The 13449-nt window shown below is 49.3% G+C and overlaps 1 pseudogene; it reads left to right on the forward strand.

The window, feature by feature from the left end:
- Positions 1-274: 274 nt before the first annotated feature.
- On the forward strand, positions 275-6485 carry LOC134481056 (small ribosomal subunit protein eS7-like; annotated as a pseudogene).
- The last annotated feature ends 6964 nt before the right edge of the window (positions 6486-13449 follow it).

Below are 13449 nucleotides of genomic sequence, written 5' to 3' on the forward strand. Positions count from 1 at the left end.
TCTTAAACTTTTTCCATGACCCTCCAAGCCAGTAACAAATGGCAAAAGTTAAGCCAGAGAATTACTCCTAGTGTATATGCACGTAGGCATTCTCTGTTATCAACTTTTATTCAATTTATGACTATGTAAACTCACAGTGAGCTTTGTGAACACACGCTCTGAGAGTTGTACAAGTACTGAGAAAGAAGGGCAGAGCTAAGTCCTTCTCTCCTTCACATCTAGCACCACACCTGTCTTAAAATAAGTTTTTGATCAATAACCAAAAAAAAAAAAAAAACAAACTAGGGCTAGGTGGTGGTGCTCTCAGCCCTTGGGAGGCAGAGGCAGGCAGATCTCTATGAGTTCAAGGCCATCCTGGTCTACAGAGAGAGTTCCAGGACAGACAGGGCTACACAGAGAAACCCTGTCTCACCCCACTCCCCATTCCCCAAATCAAGCCATGGCAAATGCCTGGCCGTACAGTAGTCAACATATTTCAGCTGCATGTAAGTAGAGACGACTCTATCGAATCAACATCACTGTGTCCCATTGACTGGCAGTGTTAAAAACAGTGCTGCTCAGCCTGTGAGGGCACCGTCGCAAGTAGTCTCCCACCTCCAAACGGTGCCGTCAACGTGAAGCCAACTCACAGTGTCCAGAAGAGCATCCCTCAAGTAAGGTAAGACTGAGACACACCTCTCCTTGATGTGTGCCCGGTGCAGCCTGAGAAGGAACTTTCTCCCGTCTACGTGCAGTGGGAAGGGGAACAGCTGGTCTGAGAAGATCATGGAGGAGGGGCTGAAAGGAGCGTGGGTGTAGGTTCAGGTGCACAGGAGAGGCAAAGAGCTACGTCGGATGTTCTGCCTTGCACAGTAGGGCGGTAACTGTGGTTGGAAAGATCAGTGAGAATTTCAGACAGCAGGTATTTGACACACTGTCAAATACCAACACAAGGCAATAATAAATGTCCCTAGCCATGGTTTGGGCAGTAGGCCTGCCTGGGTCCTTGTGCTTTGTACATACTACTGGAATGTCACATGGTAGCCATGAATCCTACTGTTTGTTATTAGGCGAGCCACTAGCACTCAAACACTGAGCAGTATCCCCAGGTACACAGGAGAGTGGGTCAAAGCTAGGGCCTTCTGCATGCAGGCTAGCACTGCTGACCCGAGCTTCTCCATCTTGAACTATTCTCCCTAGGTCTTACCACAAATTGCCACTGTCTTCCTTATTTGGGTTAATATTGAATGTTAGCAAGTCATCTGAGTCATGCACAAGTAAGTAAGGTCCCTGCAGATCGAAAGAAGCCAGCTGTCCTGTCCTTCATGCCGAGGACTAGTGACTTGTCTGGAAAAGGTTGGGATAGATCCCACTGGCATCGAGCAGGTAGGCACATGGGGTGAGGGAGGCCCACCTTGAGGAAATGAAACGTCACCTGAATTGAATAAGAACGGTCCCCAGCCCTCCAGGGGATCCAGGAAGGAAGATTTGCAGGGGATCCAGAGTGTGCATTCTGGAAGGTTCATCTTTCCTCTGACCTCAGGTATATGGGCACTGCCATCAGAGTGAGATTGCCCTAAGACACTGTAGTGCCAGGAGGTGGGCAGTACTTTAGAGAGCCCAGAGAGCAAGGGGCAAACAGAATAAGAGTCCAATGGAATGCCCTGACCTCTATCATCAGGGTCTGAGAGCGGCCCCACACTTCTTTTTCACAGTTGTGAAAGAAAGAAAAAAGGAAGGGAGGAAATGAGCACATGATCTAGAGACCCCGTCACCCTGGACCCTACAGGAAAGTCAAGATATCTGCAGCCCTGTCTTTAATGTATCAATGGGAGCCCCCAGCAGGTTGGTCAGAGGGTGGCGCAAAGATTGGAGTGGGGATTAGGTTAGGTCCAGGAACAAAAACAAAAACAAAACAAAACAAAACAAAAAAAAACAAAAAAAAAAAACCTGTGGTTTAGAAATTGGAAGAATTCATCATAATGAATTCTGTATATATTTACCTGAGTCAAGAAGAGTGTGCTTCTTCTTATTAAATCACAATAGAATGAAAAACAGTGAGTTTGGGTAGTGGTGTTTCTGTTGTTGTTTTGTTTTGTTTGTTTTTTGAAAATCAAAGGGGACAAAATGAAGTCTTTGCCTTGCCCATCTCTAAAAGTCCAACTGGTCGTACCCCAGTCTTCCCACCGCAGCTATGGGCGGTGCCCTCTTCCTGCATCCTGTACTCTTTTCGGTTTGATTTGTTTTGCTGTACTGAGGATTGAGCCCCGAGGTCCACACATACTAAGCAAGCTCACTATCAGGGAGTCACAGCCCGGCCATTCATATCTCTATGCTGGTGATCATCGGGGATAAATACGCTACCCAAAGCCATCTGTCACCTCAGAAACCCAAGATGAGGAAAGACTAAGCCTCCATTCATCCACCTCCCAGGCCTGCTCATGGGCCGAGGGCCTTACACCAAATACCTGCAAGCATCTTCTCATTAATGCGGGCAAGCAGAACTGGCCTGGACCAGTTACAATATTGGCATATTGCTAGATCTGTTATGAACATATGTATAGCGGTCTGACTCTTTGCTGGCCTGCTGGCCTGTGGACCCACTTCCTCAAACGCAGGGGGGGATTTTTTATGTTGAAATGTTTGCTTTTGACTAAGCATACAGTGTCTGGTTACACTTCCTCCTCAATGCAGGGAAGTCTATCCCCCTCCCCACCCCCATGTATAGAATTTAAAGAGCAAACATGGAAAATGACCCAAAGCATAATAGACTGCCTTTAGCCACTCTGGAGTGTATAAACGGATAGCTCAAAGGTCTTGGCAAGCATTTTTTTTTTTTGAGGCAGCAGATGGGGTGTACAGTATTGCAATTAGGCCCAGACATCTTGAAGGAATAAGGATCCTAAGATCTAACCCAGTTCAACTCAGACACTGCTGCCTATGACTGGTGTAAGCCTGTTGAAAAGCTTCAGCTCTCTATGCCCAAAACCCGAGAAGTGCTCACAGATACCACAGGCTAACACATGACAATCCCTGAGCCAGGAGTAAGCTGTCCTTTTGGAGTTGTTAGCCAACAAAGTCCCACAATAGTGATTGGCAGTGATAAAACACGCAGTTCAAAGCTGCAGTATTATCTAGAAGATTCCACAAGCACAGACTTCAGATTTCTTTTCTTAAAAAAAAAAGTTTCAAAACAAAAGTCTTTCATTACAAAATAAAGAACACTAGGCAGACACAATAGTACCTGTGACACCATAATCACGGTCTAAGGTAGGAGGATTCCATGGTCCAAATACAACAAAAGAGAAAAGCGGATGCTGATCTGAAGCCTCGCCAAACTGTCTTGTTGCTCAGTTGTTTCTCGACACAGAGGGCTGGTCCCTTTCCTTTACTTAGAAGCATGTGCTAACCCTGACTTCCCCTTTCTTTCATGCTCCACATTCTGTCAGGAAATCCTGCCTGGCCGTCTCAGAAATGTCTCGGTTCTAACCACCATCACCACATCCATGGCCACTACAGTGATTCAAGCCACCCCTAGAAAAGTAGGACTCATCTTAAAAACCCCAGCAGAGAAACATCTACACTATGTGATGGTATCTGGGTGGCTCCACGGACACATCCTGTGACCAGCATCACACGCTGCTTAACTAAAGCTGAAACGACTTCATTCAAGCTATTGTTATCGAAAGAAAAAAATGCAATGACTTAAAAATATTTTCGTGGGAGCTGGAGAAATGGCTCAGTGGTTAAAAGCACTTAATGCTCTTTAGAGGACCTGAGTTGGGTTCCCAGTACCAACGTCAGGCAGCTCCTAACTTCCTGTAACTCTAGATCCAGGGAATCTGGTGACTTCTTTTGGCCTCTTCTACACACACACACACACACACACTTACTTTAGAAAAAGGTATATGAAAACCCACTATCATGGAAGCTCCTTAAAATATACATATAAATGCATATAAAAAGAGTTAAATTGGGTTATCTTAGAACAACAGTGCCCAGGCTGGAAGATACCGCAGGCTAACAGATGACAAGCCCTGAGCCAGGAGTAAGCTGCCCGCTGAGAGCTGTTAGCCAGTGAGATCCCACAGACCTCCAAACACTACAGAAAAATGTCAGTGCTGTTAGTTACTGTCCAGAACTCGAGAAAACCCTGTTGCTGAAAACACCACCTGCTTGGCTTGTAGAACACGAAGAAACCCAGCTGGTGTAGGACTGAAATTCCCCATCCCTACTGTCTTACTTAGGGTTTGTGTGGCCAAGCAGCACGTTCAGGAGGAAAGGGTTTATCTGACATACACTGCCACATCATAGTCCATCACTGGAGGAAGTCAGGACAGGAAGTCACACAGGGCAGGAGAAGGGAGTCAAAAGCTGATGCAGAGACTATGAGGGATGCTGCTTACTGGCTTGCTCCTCGTGGCTTGCTCAGACTGCTTTCTTATAGAACCTAGAACCACCAGCCCAGAAATGGCACCACCCACCATGGCTCTTCCCCACTGATCACTAGTTGAGAAAATGCCTTACAGCTGGATCTCATGGAAGCATTTCCTCAACTTAGGCTCCTTTCTCTGTGAAAACTCTAGCTTGTGTCAAGTTGACGCACACCCTGCCAGCACGCCTATCTAGCTTTCAAAGTGCTGGAAGCTACTATGCAAACCGCAAGAGGAGAAAAACAGTCAGGAGCCTTACATGATCATGTGACACCTACAAGCTACAATAGTAATAACCTACCCAGAAACATATGCCCACCGGTGCAACAAACACCATGGGAGTTACCAGCTACCTTCTGATTGAACTTAAGGCCCATTCCATAAGATGAACCCTATACCCAGGATGATTTTATGGCAAAGCACTTGTGGCCAGACAGATCATAGCCCAGAGAAGAAAACCTGCTCCTATTATGCTGCTAAATGGACATGGAATTAAAGTAACTCCTAGTGAGTTAGCATTACCCCCATACATCAGTGCATCCCTCCGGCCTCAGCAGAGAAGCTTCTGTTTGCAGAAGATGACGATTGAGCGGGCCCATGCCTAGGTGTGCCCCTGGACAACCACACCACATGACAGACTTAGTATAAAGAAAGTTTATTGGGAAGGGGAGGGGTATGGAGGACCTTGGAAAGTGGTAGAGACAGAGAAAGGGGGAACAGGAAGGAACAGAAAGAGAGGGCAAGAGGAAGAGGCTGGCCAGGAACAAGTCAGGACAGAGAAATTGTAAATAAAGGGGGACAAGAGAGAGAACAGGAGTGGGGAGAGTAGCTGGGGTTCGAGCCAGGTACATGGCGCCGGGTGATGACGTAAGCTGTTGCTAGGTTCCTGGGAGGAGCCTGGTGGTATGGTCTGAAACCCAATAGCAATTGACACTGAGACCCAGAACTGACCAAAGTGAAGAGACAGACTGACTGTAGAATGCTCGGCTTCAAATGGGACATCTGTATCGTAGTCCTCTCCTCCAAAGACTCGGGACCATTGCATAAAAGGGGCATGGAAAGGAGAAGCCGGGGATGCTAGGATGGCCACAAGGAAGCGGCGTCCTCTGGGTACAGCAGGGAGTGTGTTTATGAACTCTCAGCAGTTAGGTCAGCATGCATAAGAACTGTAGAAGTTCAAGCCAGACACAGTCCCGGCATGGAGAGGGGCTGTGGACCCAGGTTTGATTCCCAGCACCAACATAGTGGCTTACAACCATTTCTAACTCCAGTTCTAAAGGCTCCAGTGCCCTCTTCTGGTCTGTGTGGGCACTACACTTCTGGTTCATATATACACACATGGGCAAAACTCTCATATGCATTTTAATTTTTTTAAAAATACAGAATACGAGGCGGCAGACCCTGAGTCCCGGGTTGGGATGCAGCGGATTATCTGCCCTGCGCCTGCCAGTAGATGGCCCCAGTCTGGCAGCCCATGCTTCCTCCCCTCAACTCAAGCACCAAGATTGTGAAGTCCAATGGTGAGAAGCCGGACGAGTCCGAGCCTGGCATCTCTCAGGCGCTGCTCGAGCTGGAGATACATTCAGATCTCAAGGAGCAGCTATGAGACTCAGCATCACCACAGCCAAGGAAATCAAAGCCGGTGGTGGTCGGATAGCTATCTTAATTTTTGTACCAGTTCCTCAGCTTAAATCTTTCCAGAAAATTCAAGTCCAGCTAGTTCATGAATTGGAGAAAAAGTCCAGTGGGAAGCACGCAGTCTTCATTGCTCAGAGGAGGATTCTGCCCAAGCCGACCCGGAAAAGCCATACGGAAAATAAGCAAAAAACGCCCCAGAAGCCACACCCTGACAGCAGTGCACGACGCCATCCTTGAGGACTTGGTCTTCCCACGTGAAATTGTGGGATCCGTGTGAAACTGGACGGGAGGCGGCTCGTAAAAGTTCATTTAGACAAAGCACAGCAGAACGGCGTGGAGCACAAAGTTGAATTTGGAATTCCCAGAGTTTCAATTGTAAGGAAAATTACTGAATAAAGTGCCATTCATAGTAAAAAGAAAAAAAGAAAAAGAAAAGGCTCAAAATTAATATTTATTTACCAGAAGGGAACACAATCAAGGATTGCAAGTTTTAAATAAAAGGAATCAAATATTATGAGCACCACAGTGTGGAAATGTAACAGAACTGGACTGTCTGCCTGCCTCCCTCCACCATGTCTCCCTTCCATTCCTTGATGCATATGTCATCGTTTATATAGAGGTGAGTTCTCACTGTCTGTGCATAAAATGTAACACACCCATCACACAGCCTAATTGATATAGAGGTTTCAAGCAATGAGCCAAGGGCCTGCAGTCTTCCGGCTTTCCTGGGAGTTTTTCGTGTGCAGTAGAATCTGAAAATAGTGCTGGTCAAGCCCTGGCATCTCATGCCCGCCCCAGCCCTGACTCACAGCAGCGTGCCATACAGATCTGGGCAGGACGCAATGTCAGAGTTCAAGCCAATGAGCAGCTCTGGGGAGCCTAGACTTGCATTTGATCACCAGGGTGTGTAGGTGAAGGCCTGAGAGACCTGGTGATCTCCCTGGGCCATCCCCTTTCTCATCCCCATATCTTAAAGAGCCTTCTACTCTGAGCTAGCCTTAGGGCACAAACAGGACTGTAGAAGAGGGTCCAGGGGTTAAATACCACAACCTCAGGGTGCACTTGTGGCTCATGTGACCTTCCAAGCAAGCAGAAGGTCCAGGAGCATGTTTGGTGCCCAGGAGCACTCATCCCTTGGCCTCCACTACTGCATTTTGTCGTTTGTAAATGTGCTTCTTTGACATGTGCCACACGAGGAGAATCACGCACTGTCTGGCCTTTTGTGCCTGGATCCTTTGCTTAGCAGCCCCTTTTTCAGGTCCGTCCATGGGGCAGCGACTACCGTACCTTTTCGGGTCCTCTCTTTTGTCTGGAAGTTTTATTACACACACTGGGGCCAGGGATTCAGTCCTTTTTGGCAATCACTTTTCTCCTGGTGTCGGCACTGTCTCTCAACTTCTTTTCAATTCCTCCCGGTTCCTCTTTGTCCTGAGCGGCCCTGGGCAGTGTGGCATAGCCACTTGCTCACAAGGCTTGTTCCACTTTCACAAGGAAGGTCTCTCCAAAGGCTCTTTGCTGAGGACTTCATCCCCACCTAGTGGCGCTTGTTTGGAAGGTTCTGGAAAACTTGGAAGTGGGACCTAGCTAGAGGAAGTAGATCACCCGGGGTATGTCCTTGGGGAATTTCTTGACCCTAATTCTTCCTTATCTATCCCTCTGCTTCCTGGCCACCGTGCTGTGAAGTGCACTACTGTGCCAAGCACAGTGGACTGTTACATAAATTCCTGAGTCAGGGTCTCATGGAGCCCTAGCTGTCCTTGAACTCCTGTTCCTGCTTCTAATTTCCACATGGCTGGGATTGCAGGCCTGACCCAGGGTCCAGATCCCTTAAATTCTGTATTTGGCCACAGTGATAAGAAAATGAACACAGGCCAAGCTACACGCCCCTCAGACCACGGCTACCTGGACACAGTGTGCTCCGGCCACAGCAGTTGTGCCTCAGCTGCCACATTCTTGGTTTCCTTGTGGCCTTCCCGAGGCTCATAGCCATGAGGTGCCACAGAGCCTCCCCCACCCCACCCCCATCGCTACTCAAGATTTTATTTTTTACATTTACAATTTGTTTATGTGAGTGTATGTGCGTGTGGACTTGGCACATCACGGTGCATCCGTGAAGGTCAGAGGACAACTTCCAGGAGCCAATTTTCTCTTGTCGCCAGGTGGGTCCCAGAGATCAAGTTCAGGCCAATAGGCAGGAAGTACCCTTGCCAACTGAACCATCTTGCTGAACGAAGATGACTCTAAAAACAAAATTGCCAAACACTTTCCACAATATACCACATTTATTTACCCAGCCATAAGTGGATAAACACTTAGGCCTATTCACTTGCAACTAATACATATAGTTGTTAGCTGCCCACTTTTGATTCATGGACAGCCACTGCCCCAAATACACCCCATAAAATGCTGGCGGCCATGACTCTTACAGTCTACCCAAGACTGACTCTTCCCCCAGGACCACAACTCCCTCACCTCACTGTCAATTCCATTAGATTTAGAATCCCCTAGGACATGCTTCCGGTCATGTCTGTGAACGTACCCTCAGAGAGCTTTATTGGAGAAGGGAGACGTACCTTCTCGTTGTAGACATCACCACCCCCATAGGCTGGCATCACAGAAAGAGGGAAAGAGGCAAGGAGGAAAGCCAGCTGGGTCCCAGCACCCTCTGTCTCTGCCCCCAGCTACAGAAACATGGCCAGCCTCTTCACATTCCTTCAGCCATGTTTTCCTTGCTACAATGACCATTGTCCCCTCAGACTGTGACCAAATCAACTCTCCCTTCTGTGGGTCACTTTTGTGTCCTGGCAGCCCAGACACCTGGCCCCAGCAGGAGCCAGAGCCTCTGCTGCTCCCTTCTGTATTGGCCTCGGCCAAGCTTTCCCCATCCCACCTCATCAGATGTGCTGCAGTCACTGGAACTTTAAGGCAGAACGCTGAGTGGCTGCCAGTCTTCCTCGGTACCCTGGCAACTTTACAAATTGGCCAGACTGTTGGCGGCCCCCACCCAGATGCTACACACCAACTGCACCACCACCCCTGTCAATGGGATCCTTGGGTGGCTGCCCACATTTAAGTGGTTGGAAGGGTCTCTCATTGACATCAAGATAAAGGGTAAGGAACATCCAGTTTCTACTCCACAAGGATGAACTGGCACCCACCGCTTTAGAATGACCGCAACACCCCTGACCTTATACCCAGTGCCCTTCTGTAGCACATGGAAATCCAGCACCTCCCTGGCTATGCAGACTGGGAAGGGAGAGAGCCTGGGACTGGCCACCAAGCCAGGGGAGGCCATAGCCTCGATCTCTGCTCACATCCACATACCCACTGATCCTGACTGACACGTGTCTTCCCCAGTTTCAGCAATAAAATTCTATCACTTGGGGAAACTCCTTGATCTCTGGCAAAGCAGAGCCGACGGTCACCATGGCACACCAACTACAGCTTTGGTTGGAGAGAGAGGTAAAAGGCCAAGTGTGGCAGATTACATGTATAATCCTGGCAGTCTTGGAGGCAAGAGGATCATGAGTTCAAAGCCAACCTGGATGTTAGGGTTTAAATCTCGGCCCGTGCCTGGACAGAACACACCCAGACAACATGGTTCCATGTGGAGAGGTTTAACGAGAGAAGAATAGAGGAGAGGAGAGGAAAGGTGGCCAGCCATGGGCACATGGTGGGAGGTGGGGGAAAGGGGCAAGAACAGAGAAGAACAAAAAGAAGAGGGGTAAGAGAGAGAGAGGAGGGGGCAAGCAGCCCCTTATATAATCAGGCACAGCTGGCTGTTGCTAGGCAACTGTGGGGGTGGAGCTTAGACAGAATACCAACACTGGACTGTATAAAACATTACAGTCCCGGGAAAGAAAACTGACAAATAGTGATATTGTACAAAATGCCACATGCTCCCAGGTTGTGACAAAGTCCACGGAAAAGCAACGTTTATTATATGTCACTGTGCTGGGAGTAATGGGCCAGACAAGCATTCAGAGACTGGTGGTAACTTGCCCATCCACGGTTTCAAAGCTTGTAAGTAATGAATCCCTGGCAGGAGGGATGCAGAGACCAGAGAAGAGCAAGGCCTGGCATCTTTTTTCGCCATCTAAAGAGGGAACAGGGGTTGACCCAGGGTTCACATAACCCAAGCTGGCCTCCTTACATAGACAAAGATGGCCCTGAACTTCTGATTTTCCTGTCCCCACCTCCCAGGCACTGGATTATAGGCATGTACCACCATGCCTGGTTGATGTGGCCCTGGGGACAGAACCTAAAATGCACCTCATGCTCAGCAAGCCCTCTACCGCCTGAGCTACACCCCCTCCACCACCGGAGCTACACCCCCTCCACCACTGGAGCTACACCCCTCTACCACCGGAGCTACACCCCCTCCACCACATGAGCTACACCCCCTCCACCACATGAGCTACACCCCCTCCACCACCTGAGCTACACCCCCTCTACCACTGGAGCTACACCCCCTCTACCACTGGAGCTACACTCTCTCTACCATCGGAGCTACACCCCCTCCACCACCGGAGCTACACCCCCTCCACAACTGGAGCTACACCCCTCTACCACTGGAGCTACACCCCCTCCACCACATGAGCTACACCCCCTCCACCACCTGAGCTACACCCCCTCTACCACCGGAGCTACACCCCCTCCACCACCTGAGCTACACCCCCTCCACCACAGGAGCTACACCCCCTCTACCACTGGAGCTACACCCCCTCCACCACATGAGCTACACCCCCTCCACCACCTGAGCTACACCCCCTCTACCACCTGAGCTACACCCCCTCCACCACCTGAGCTACACCCCCTCCACCACCTGAGCTACACCCCCTCCACCACCGGAGCTACACCCCCTCTACCACCAGAGCTACACCCCCTCTACCACCTGAGCTACACCCCCTCCACCACATGAGCTACACCCACTCCACCACCTGAACTACACCCCCTCCACCACATGAGCTACACCCCCTCTACCACATGAGCTACACCCCCTCCACCACCAGAGCTACACCCCCTCCACCACCTGAGCTACACCCCCTCCACCACCTGAGCTACACCCCCTCAACCACTGGAGCTACACCCCCTACCTTGATTTAATTATTGTTCCATGATGGGTCACCTCACCACTGCAAATTGAGAAATGCCTAAGAGATTTGCAAAGTTCAGCTCCAGACGGGTCCGAGAGAGATTTTTCTAGAAATGATTAGACCGTGACTGTTCTGATCATAGCCATGGATTCGTGATAACATTAGAATAAGTGGGAGGAATCAGGAGGTGGAGCTTAGTGAGTTCCTCCGGGGCTGTAACTCTCTGTGTCTCTCTCTGCCTCTCTCTCTCTCTCTCTCTCTCTCTCTCTCTCTCTCTCTCCTCTCTCTCTCTCTCTCTCTCTCTCTCTCTCTCTCTCTCTCTCCCTCTCTCTCTCTCTCTTTCCTTCCCGTCTGTTATGGGCTGAGTGACCTCTGCCACATGCTTTTCCCCCATCATGGTCTGCCTCACTGTGTGCCCAGAATGAACAGAGCTGAAGATTAGGGGCTGAAATCTCGGAAACCACAGGTCAAGATAAATAAACACACCTGGAAGTTTGCTTCTTTGTGTTTTTTGTTTGTTTGTTTGGTGTGTGTGTGTGTGTGTGTGTGTGTGTGTGTGTGTGTGTGTGTGCGCGCGCGCACAGTGAATGGCAGTTTTATCATTAGCTAATATAGATGTTGAAGTATCTCAACGCTTGGGGGTCTGGAGGTTCTAGACAGATTAAGGAAATGGGGGTAGGAAAACAATGGTGGGAAGAAGAGTCATCATTTCTGGAGATGGGCAGAGATGAGAAGAATTTGGTAGTCACCATTTCTCACCCTTTCTGGTTCTCAGCCAAGGTGACACCATTTAGTGTACAAGTTAGAATGAAATTCCCGGCTGTCTGGTTGCACTGGCAGCCGACTGAGATGCAGCATTCAGAGAACCCCACGCCTGCCCTGGGCAAAGCGGGATTCCTCTAGTGTCCCAGGTCCTCGAAAGGAAGCCCAAAGAAGCACGCTGGTTCTCATTTCCCTGCATAGACTCCTAATGATGGCTCGCCCCGTCTCTCCTGCTTGCCACTGGTGTTCTGCTCCTTCTTCAGTGAATTTAGTTCATAATTTTTAGTGATTTATTTACTTTATGTGAGTACACTGTCGCTGTCTTCAGACACACCAGAAGAGGGCACCAGAGCCCATTACAGAAGGTTGTGAGCCACCACGCGGTTGCTGGGAATTGAACTCAGGACCTCTGGAAGAGCAGCCAGTGAATGCTCTTAACCACTGAGCCATCTCTCCAGCCCTATTTCATATTTTTATTTCATGTGTCTGGGTGTTTTGCCTGCGTGTGTCTGTGCACCATGTGCACACCTGGTGTCCCCGGAATCCAGAAGAGGGCATCAGATCCTCCGGAACTACAGTTACAGATGCTTGTGAGCCGCCATTTCCCCAGTGCTGAGGATTGAACCCAGGTCCCTGGAAGAGCAGCTAAGTATTGGTTTGGGGGTTTGCTACACCCCCTTCTTGTCTTTATTTATCTATTAGGGGTGTCTACCAGACTTTGACCATACAGTTCTCAAATAAAAGAACACAAGCCTTTATTTTTATAAGCCTTAAAGCACTAAAGCTAGGCAGATGTCAACTCTATGCTGTTCTGTCTACTTCCCTGTCTGTGACAGACCGGCCCTCACAGTCCACCCATGCTGACTTCTGCCTTCCCCTTGCTCTCTCTCCTGTGGTTCCTGTCTGAGACCCCCAAGCCCGGAATCTTCACTTTGTCCGTCTCTCTTCTGCCCAGTTCGGGTTGTAGTCATCGATAGTAAATGATCAGGTATAACTTGGAAGACAAAGTTCACACAACAAAAGCTGGTGTATGTGAGGATCTCCTCTTCCCTGAGGATCTCCTCATGTGTCGGGGGAGGGCACCAGATCTCAGGGGCAGTATTCAGTATTTGAATACACAGCAGTGCCAGACCAACCCCCTACACTTAACCACAGAGCCATCTCTCCAGTCTGCTCTTTGCAGACTGTCAAAGAGCTATCTCTCTAAACCGAGGATGGCGCCTGTGTTCTCAATCTCTTCTTCCAGAAAGATGTAGGAAAGATCCAAGATGCTGTGAATGAACAGAGAGATGTTTGGCACCAAAGGCTTAGAGAATGTGACCTCTCGGGCTGCAAGTATCCATGGTGGTCAGAAGGTAGAGTCCAGGTTGAGCCACCTATCCCAGGTGCAGGTTGTCAAACAATGGCCATCCCTTGATGGAAAGGCTGATAATCTAGTCTGCAGCCATCACCTCAAATAGAACCTCACACCCATAAGCCGGTCCTCCCCGTCTGTGTCCTCTCCCTGCCCCCAGCCTCCGGGAAGCACCAATCTGAATCCT

Source organism: Rattus norvegicus, chromosome 11, assembly GCF_036323735.1.
Source record: "Rattus norvegicus strain BN/NHsdMcwi chromosome 11, GRCr8, whole genome shotgun sequence".
NCBI lineage: Eukaryota > Metazoa > Chordata > Mammalia > Rodentia > Muridae > Rattus > Rattus norvegicus.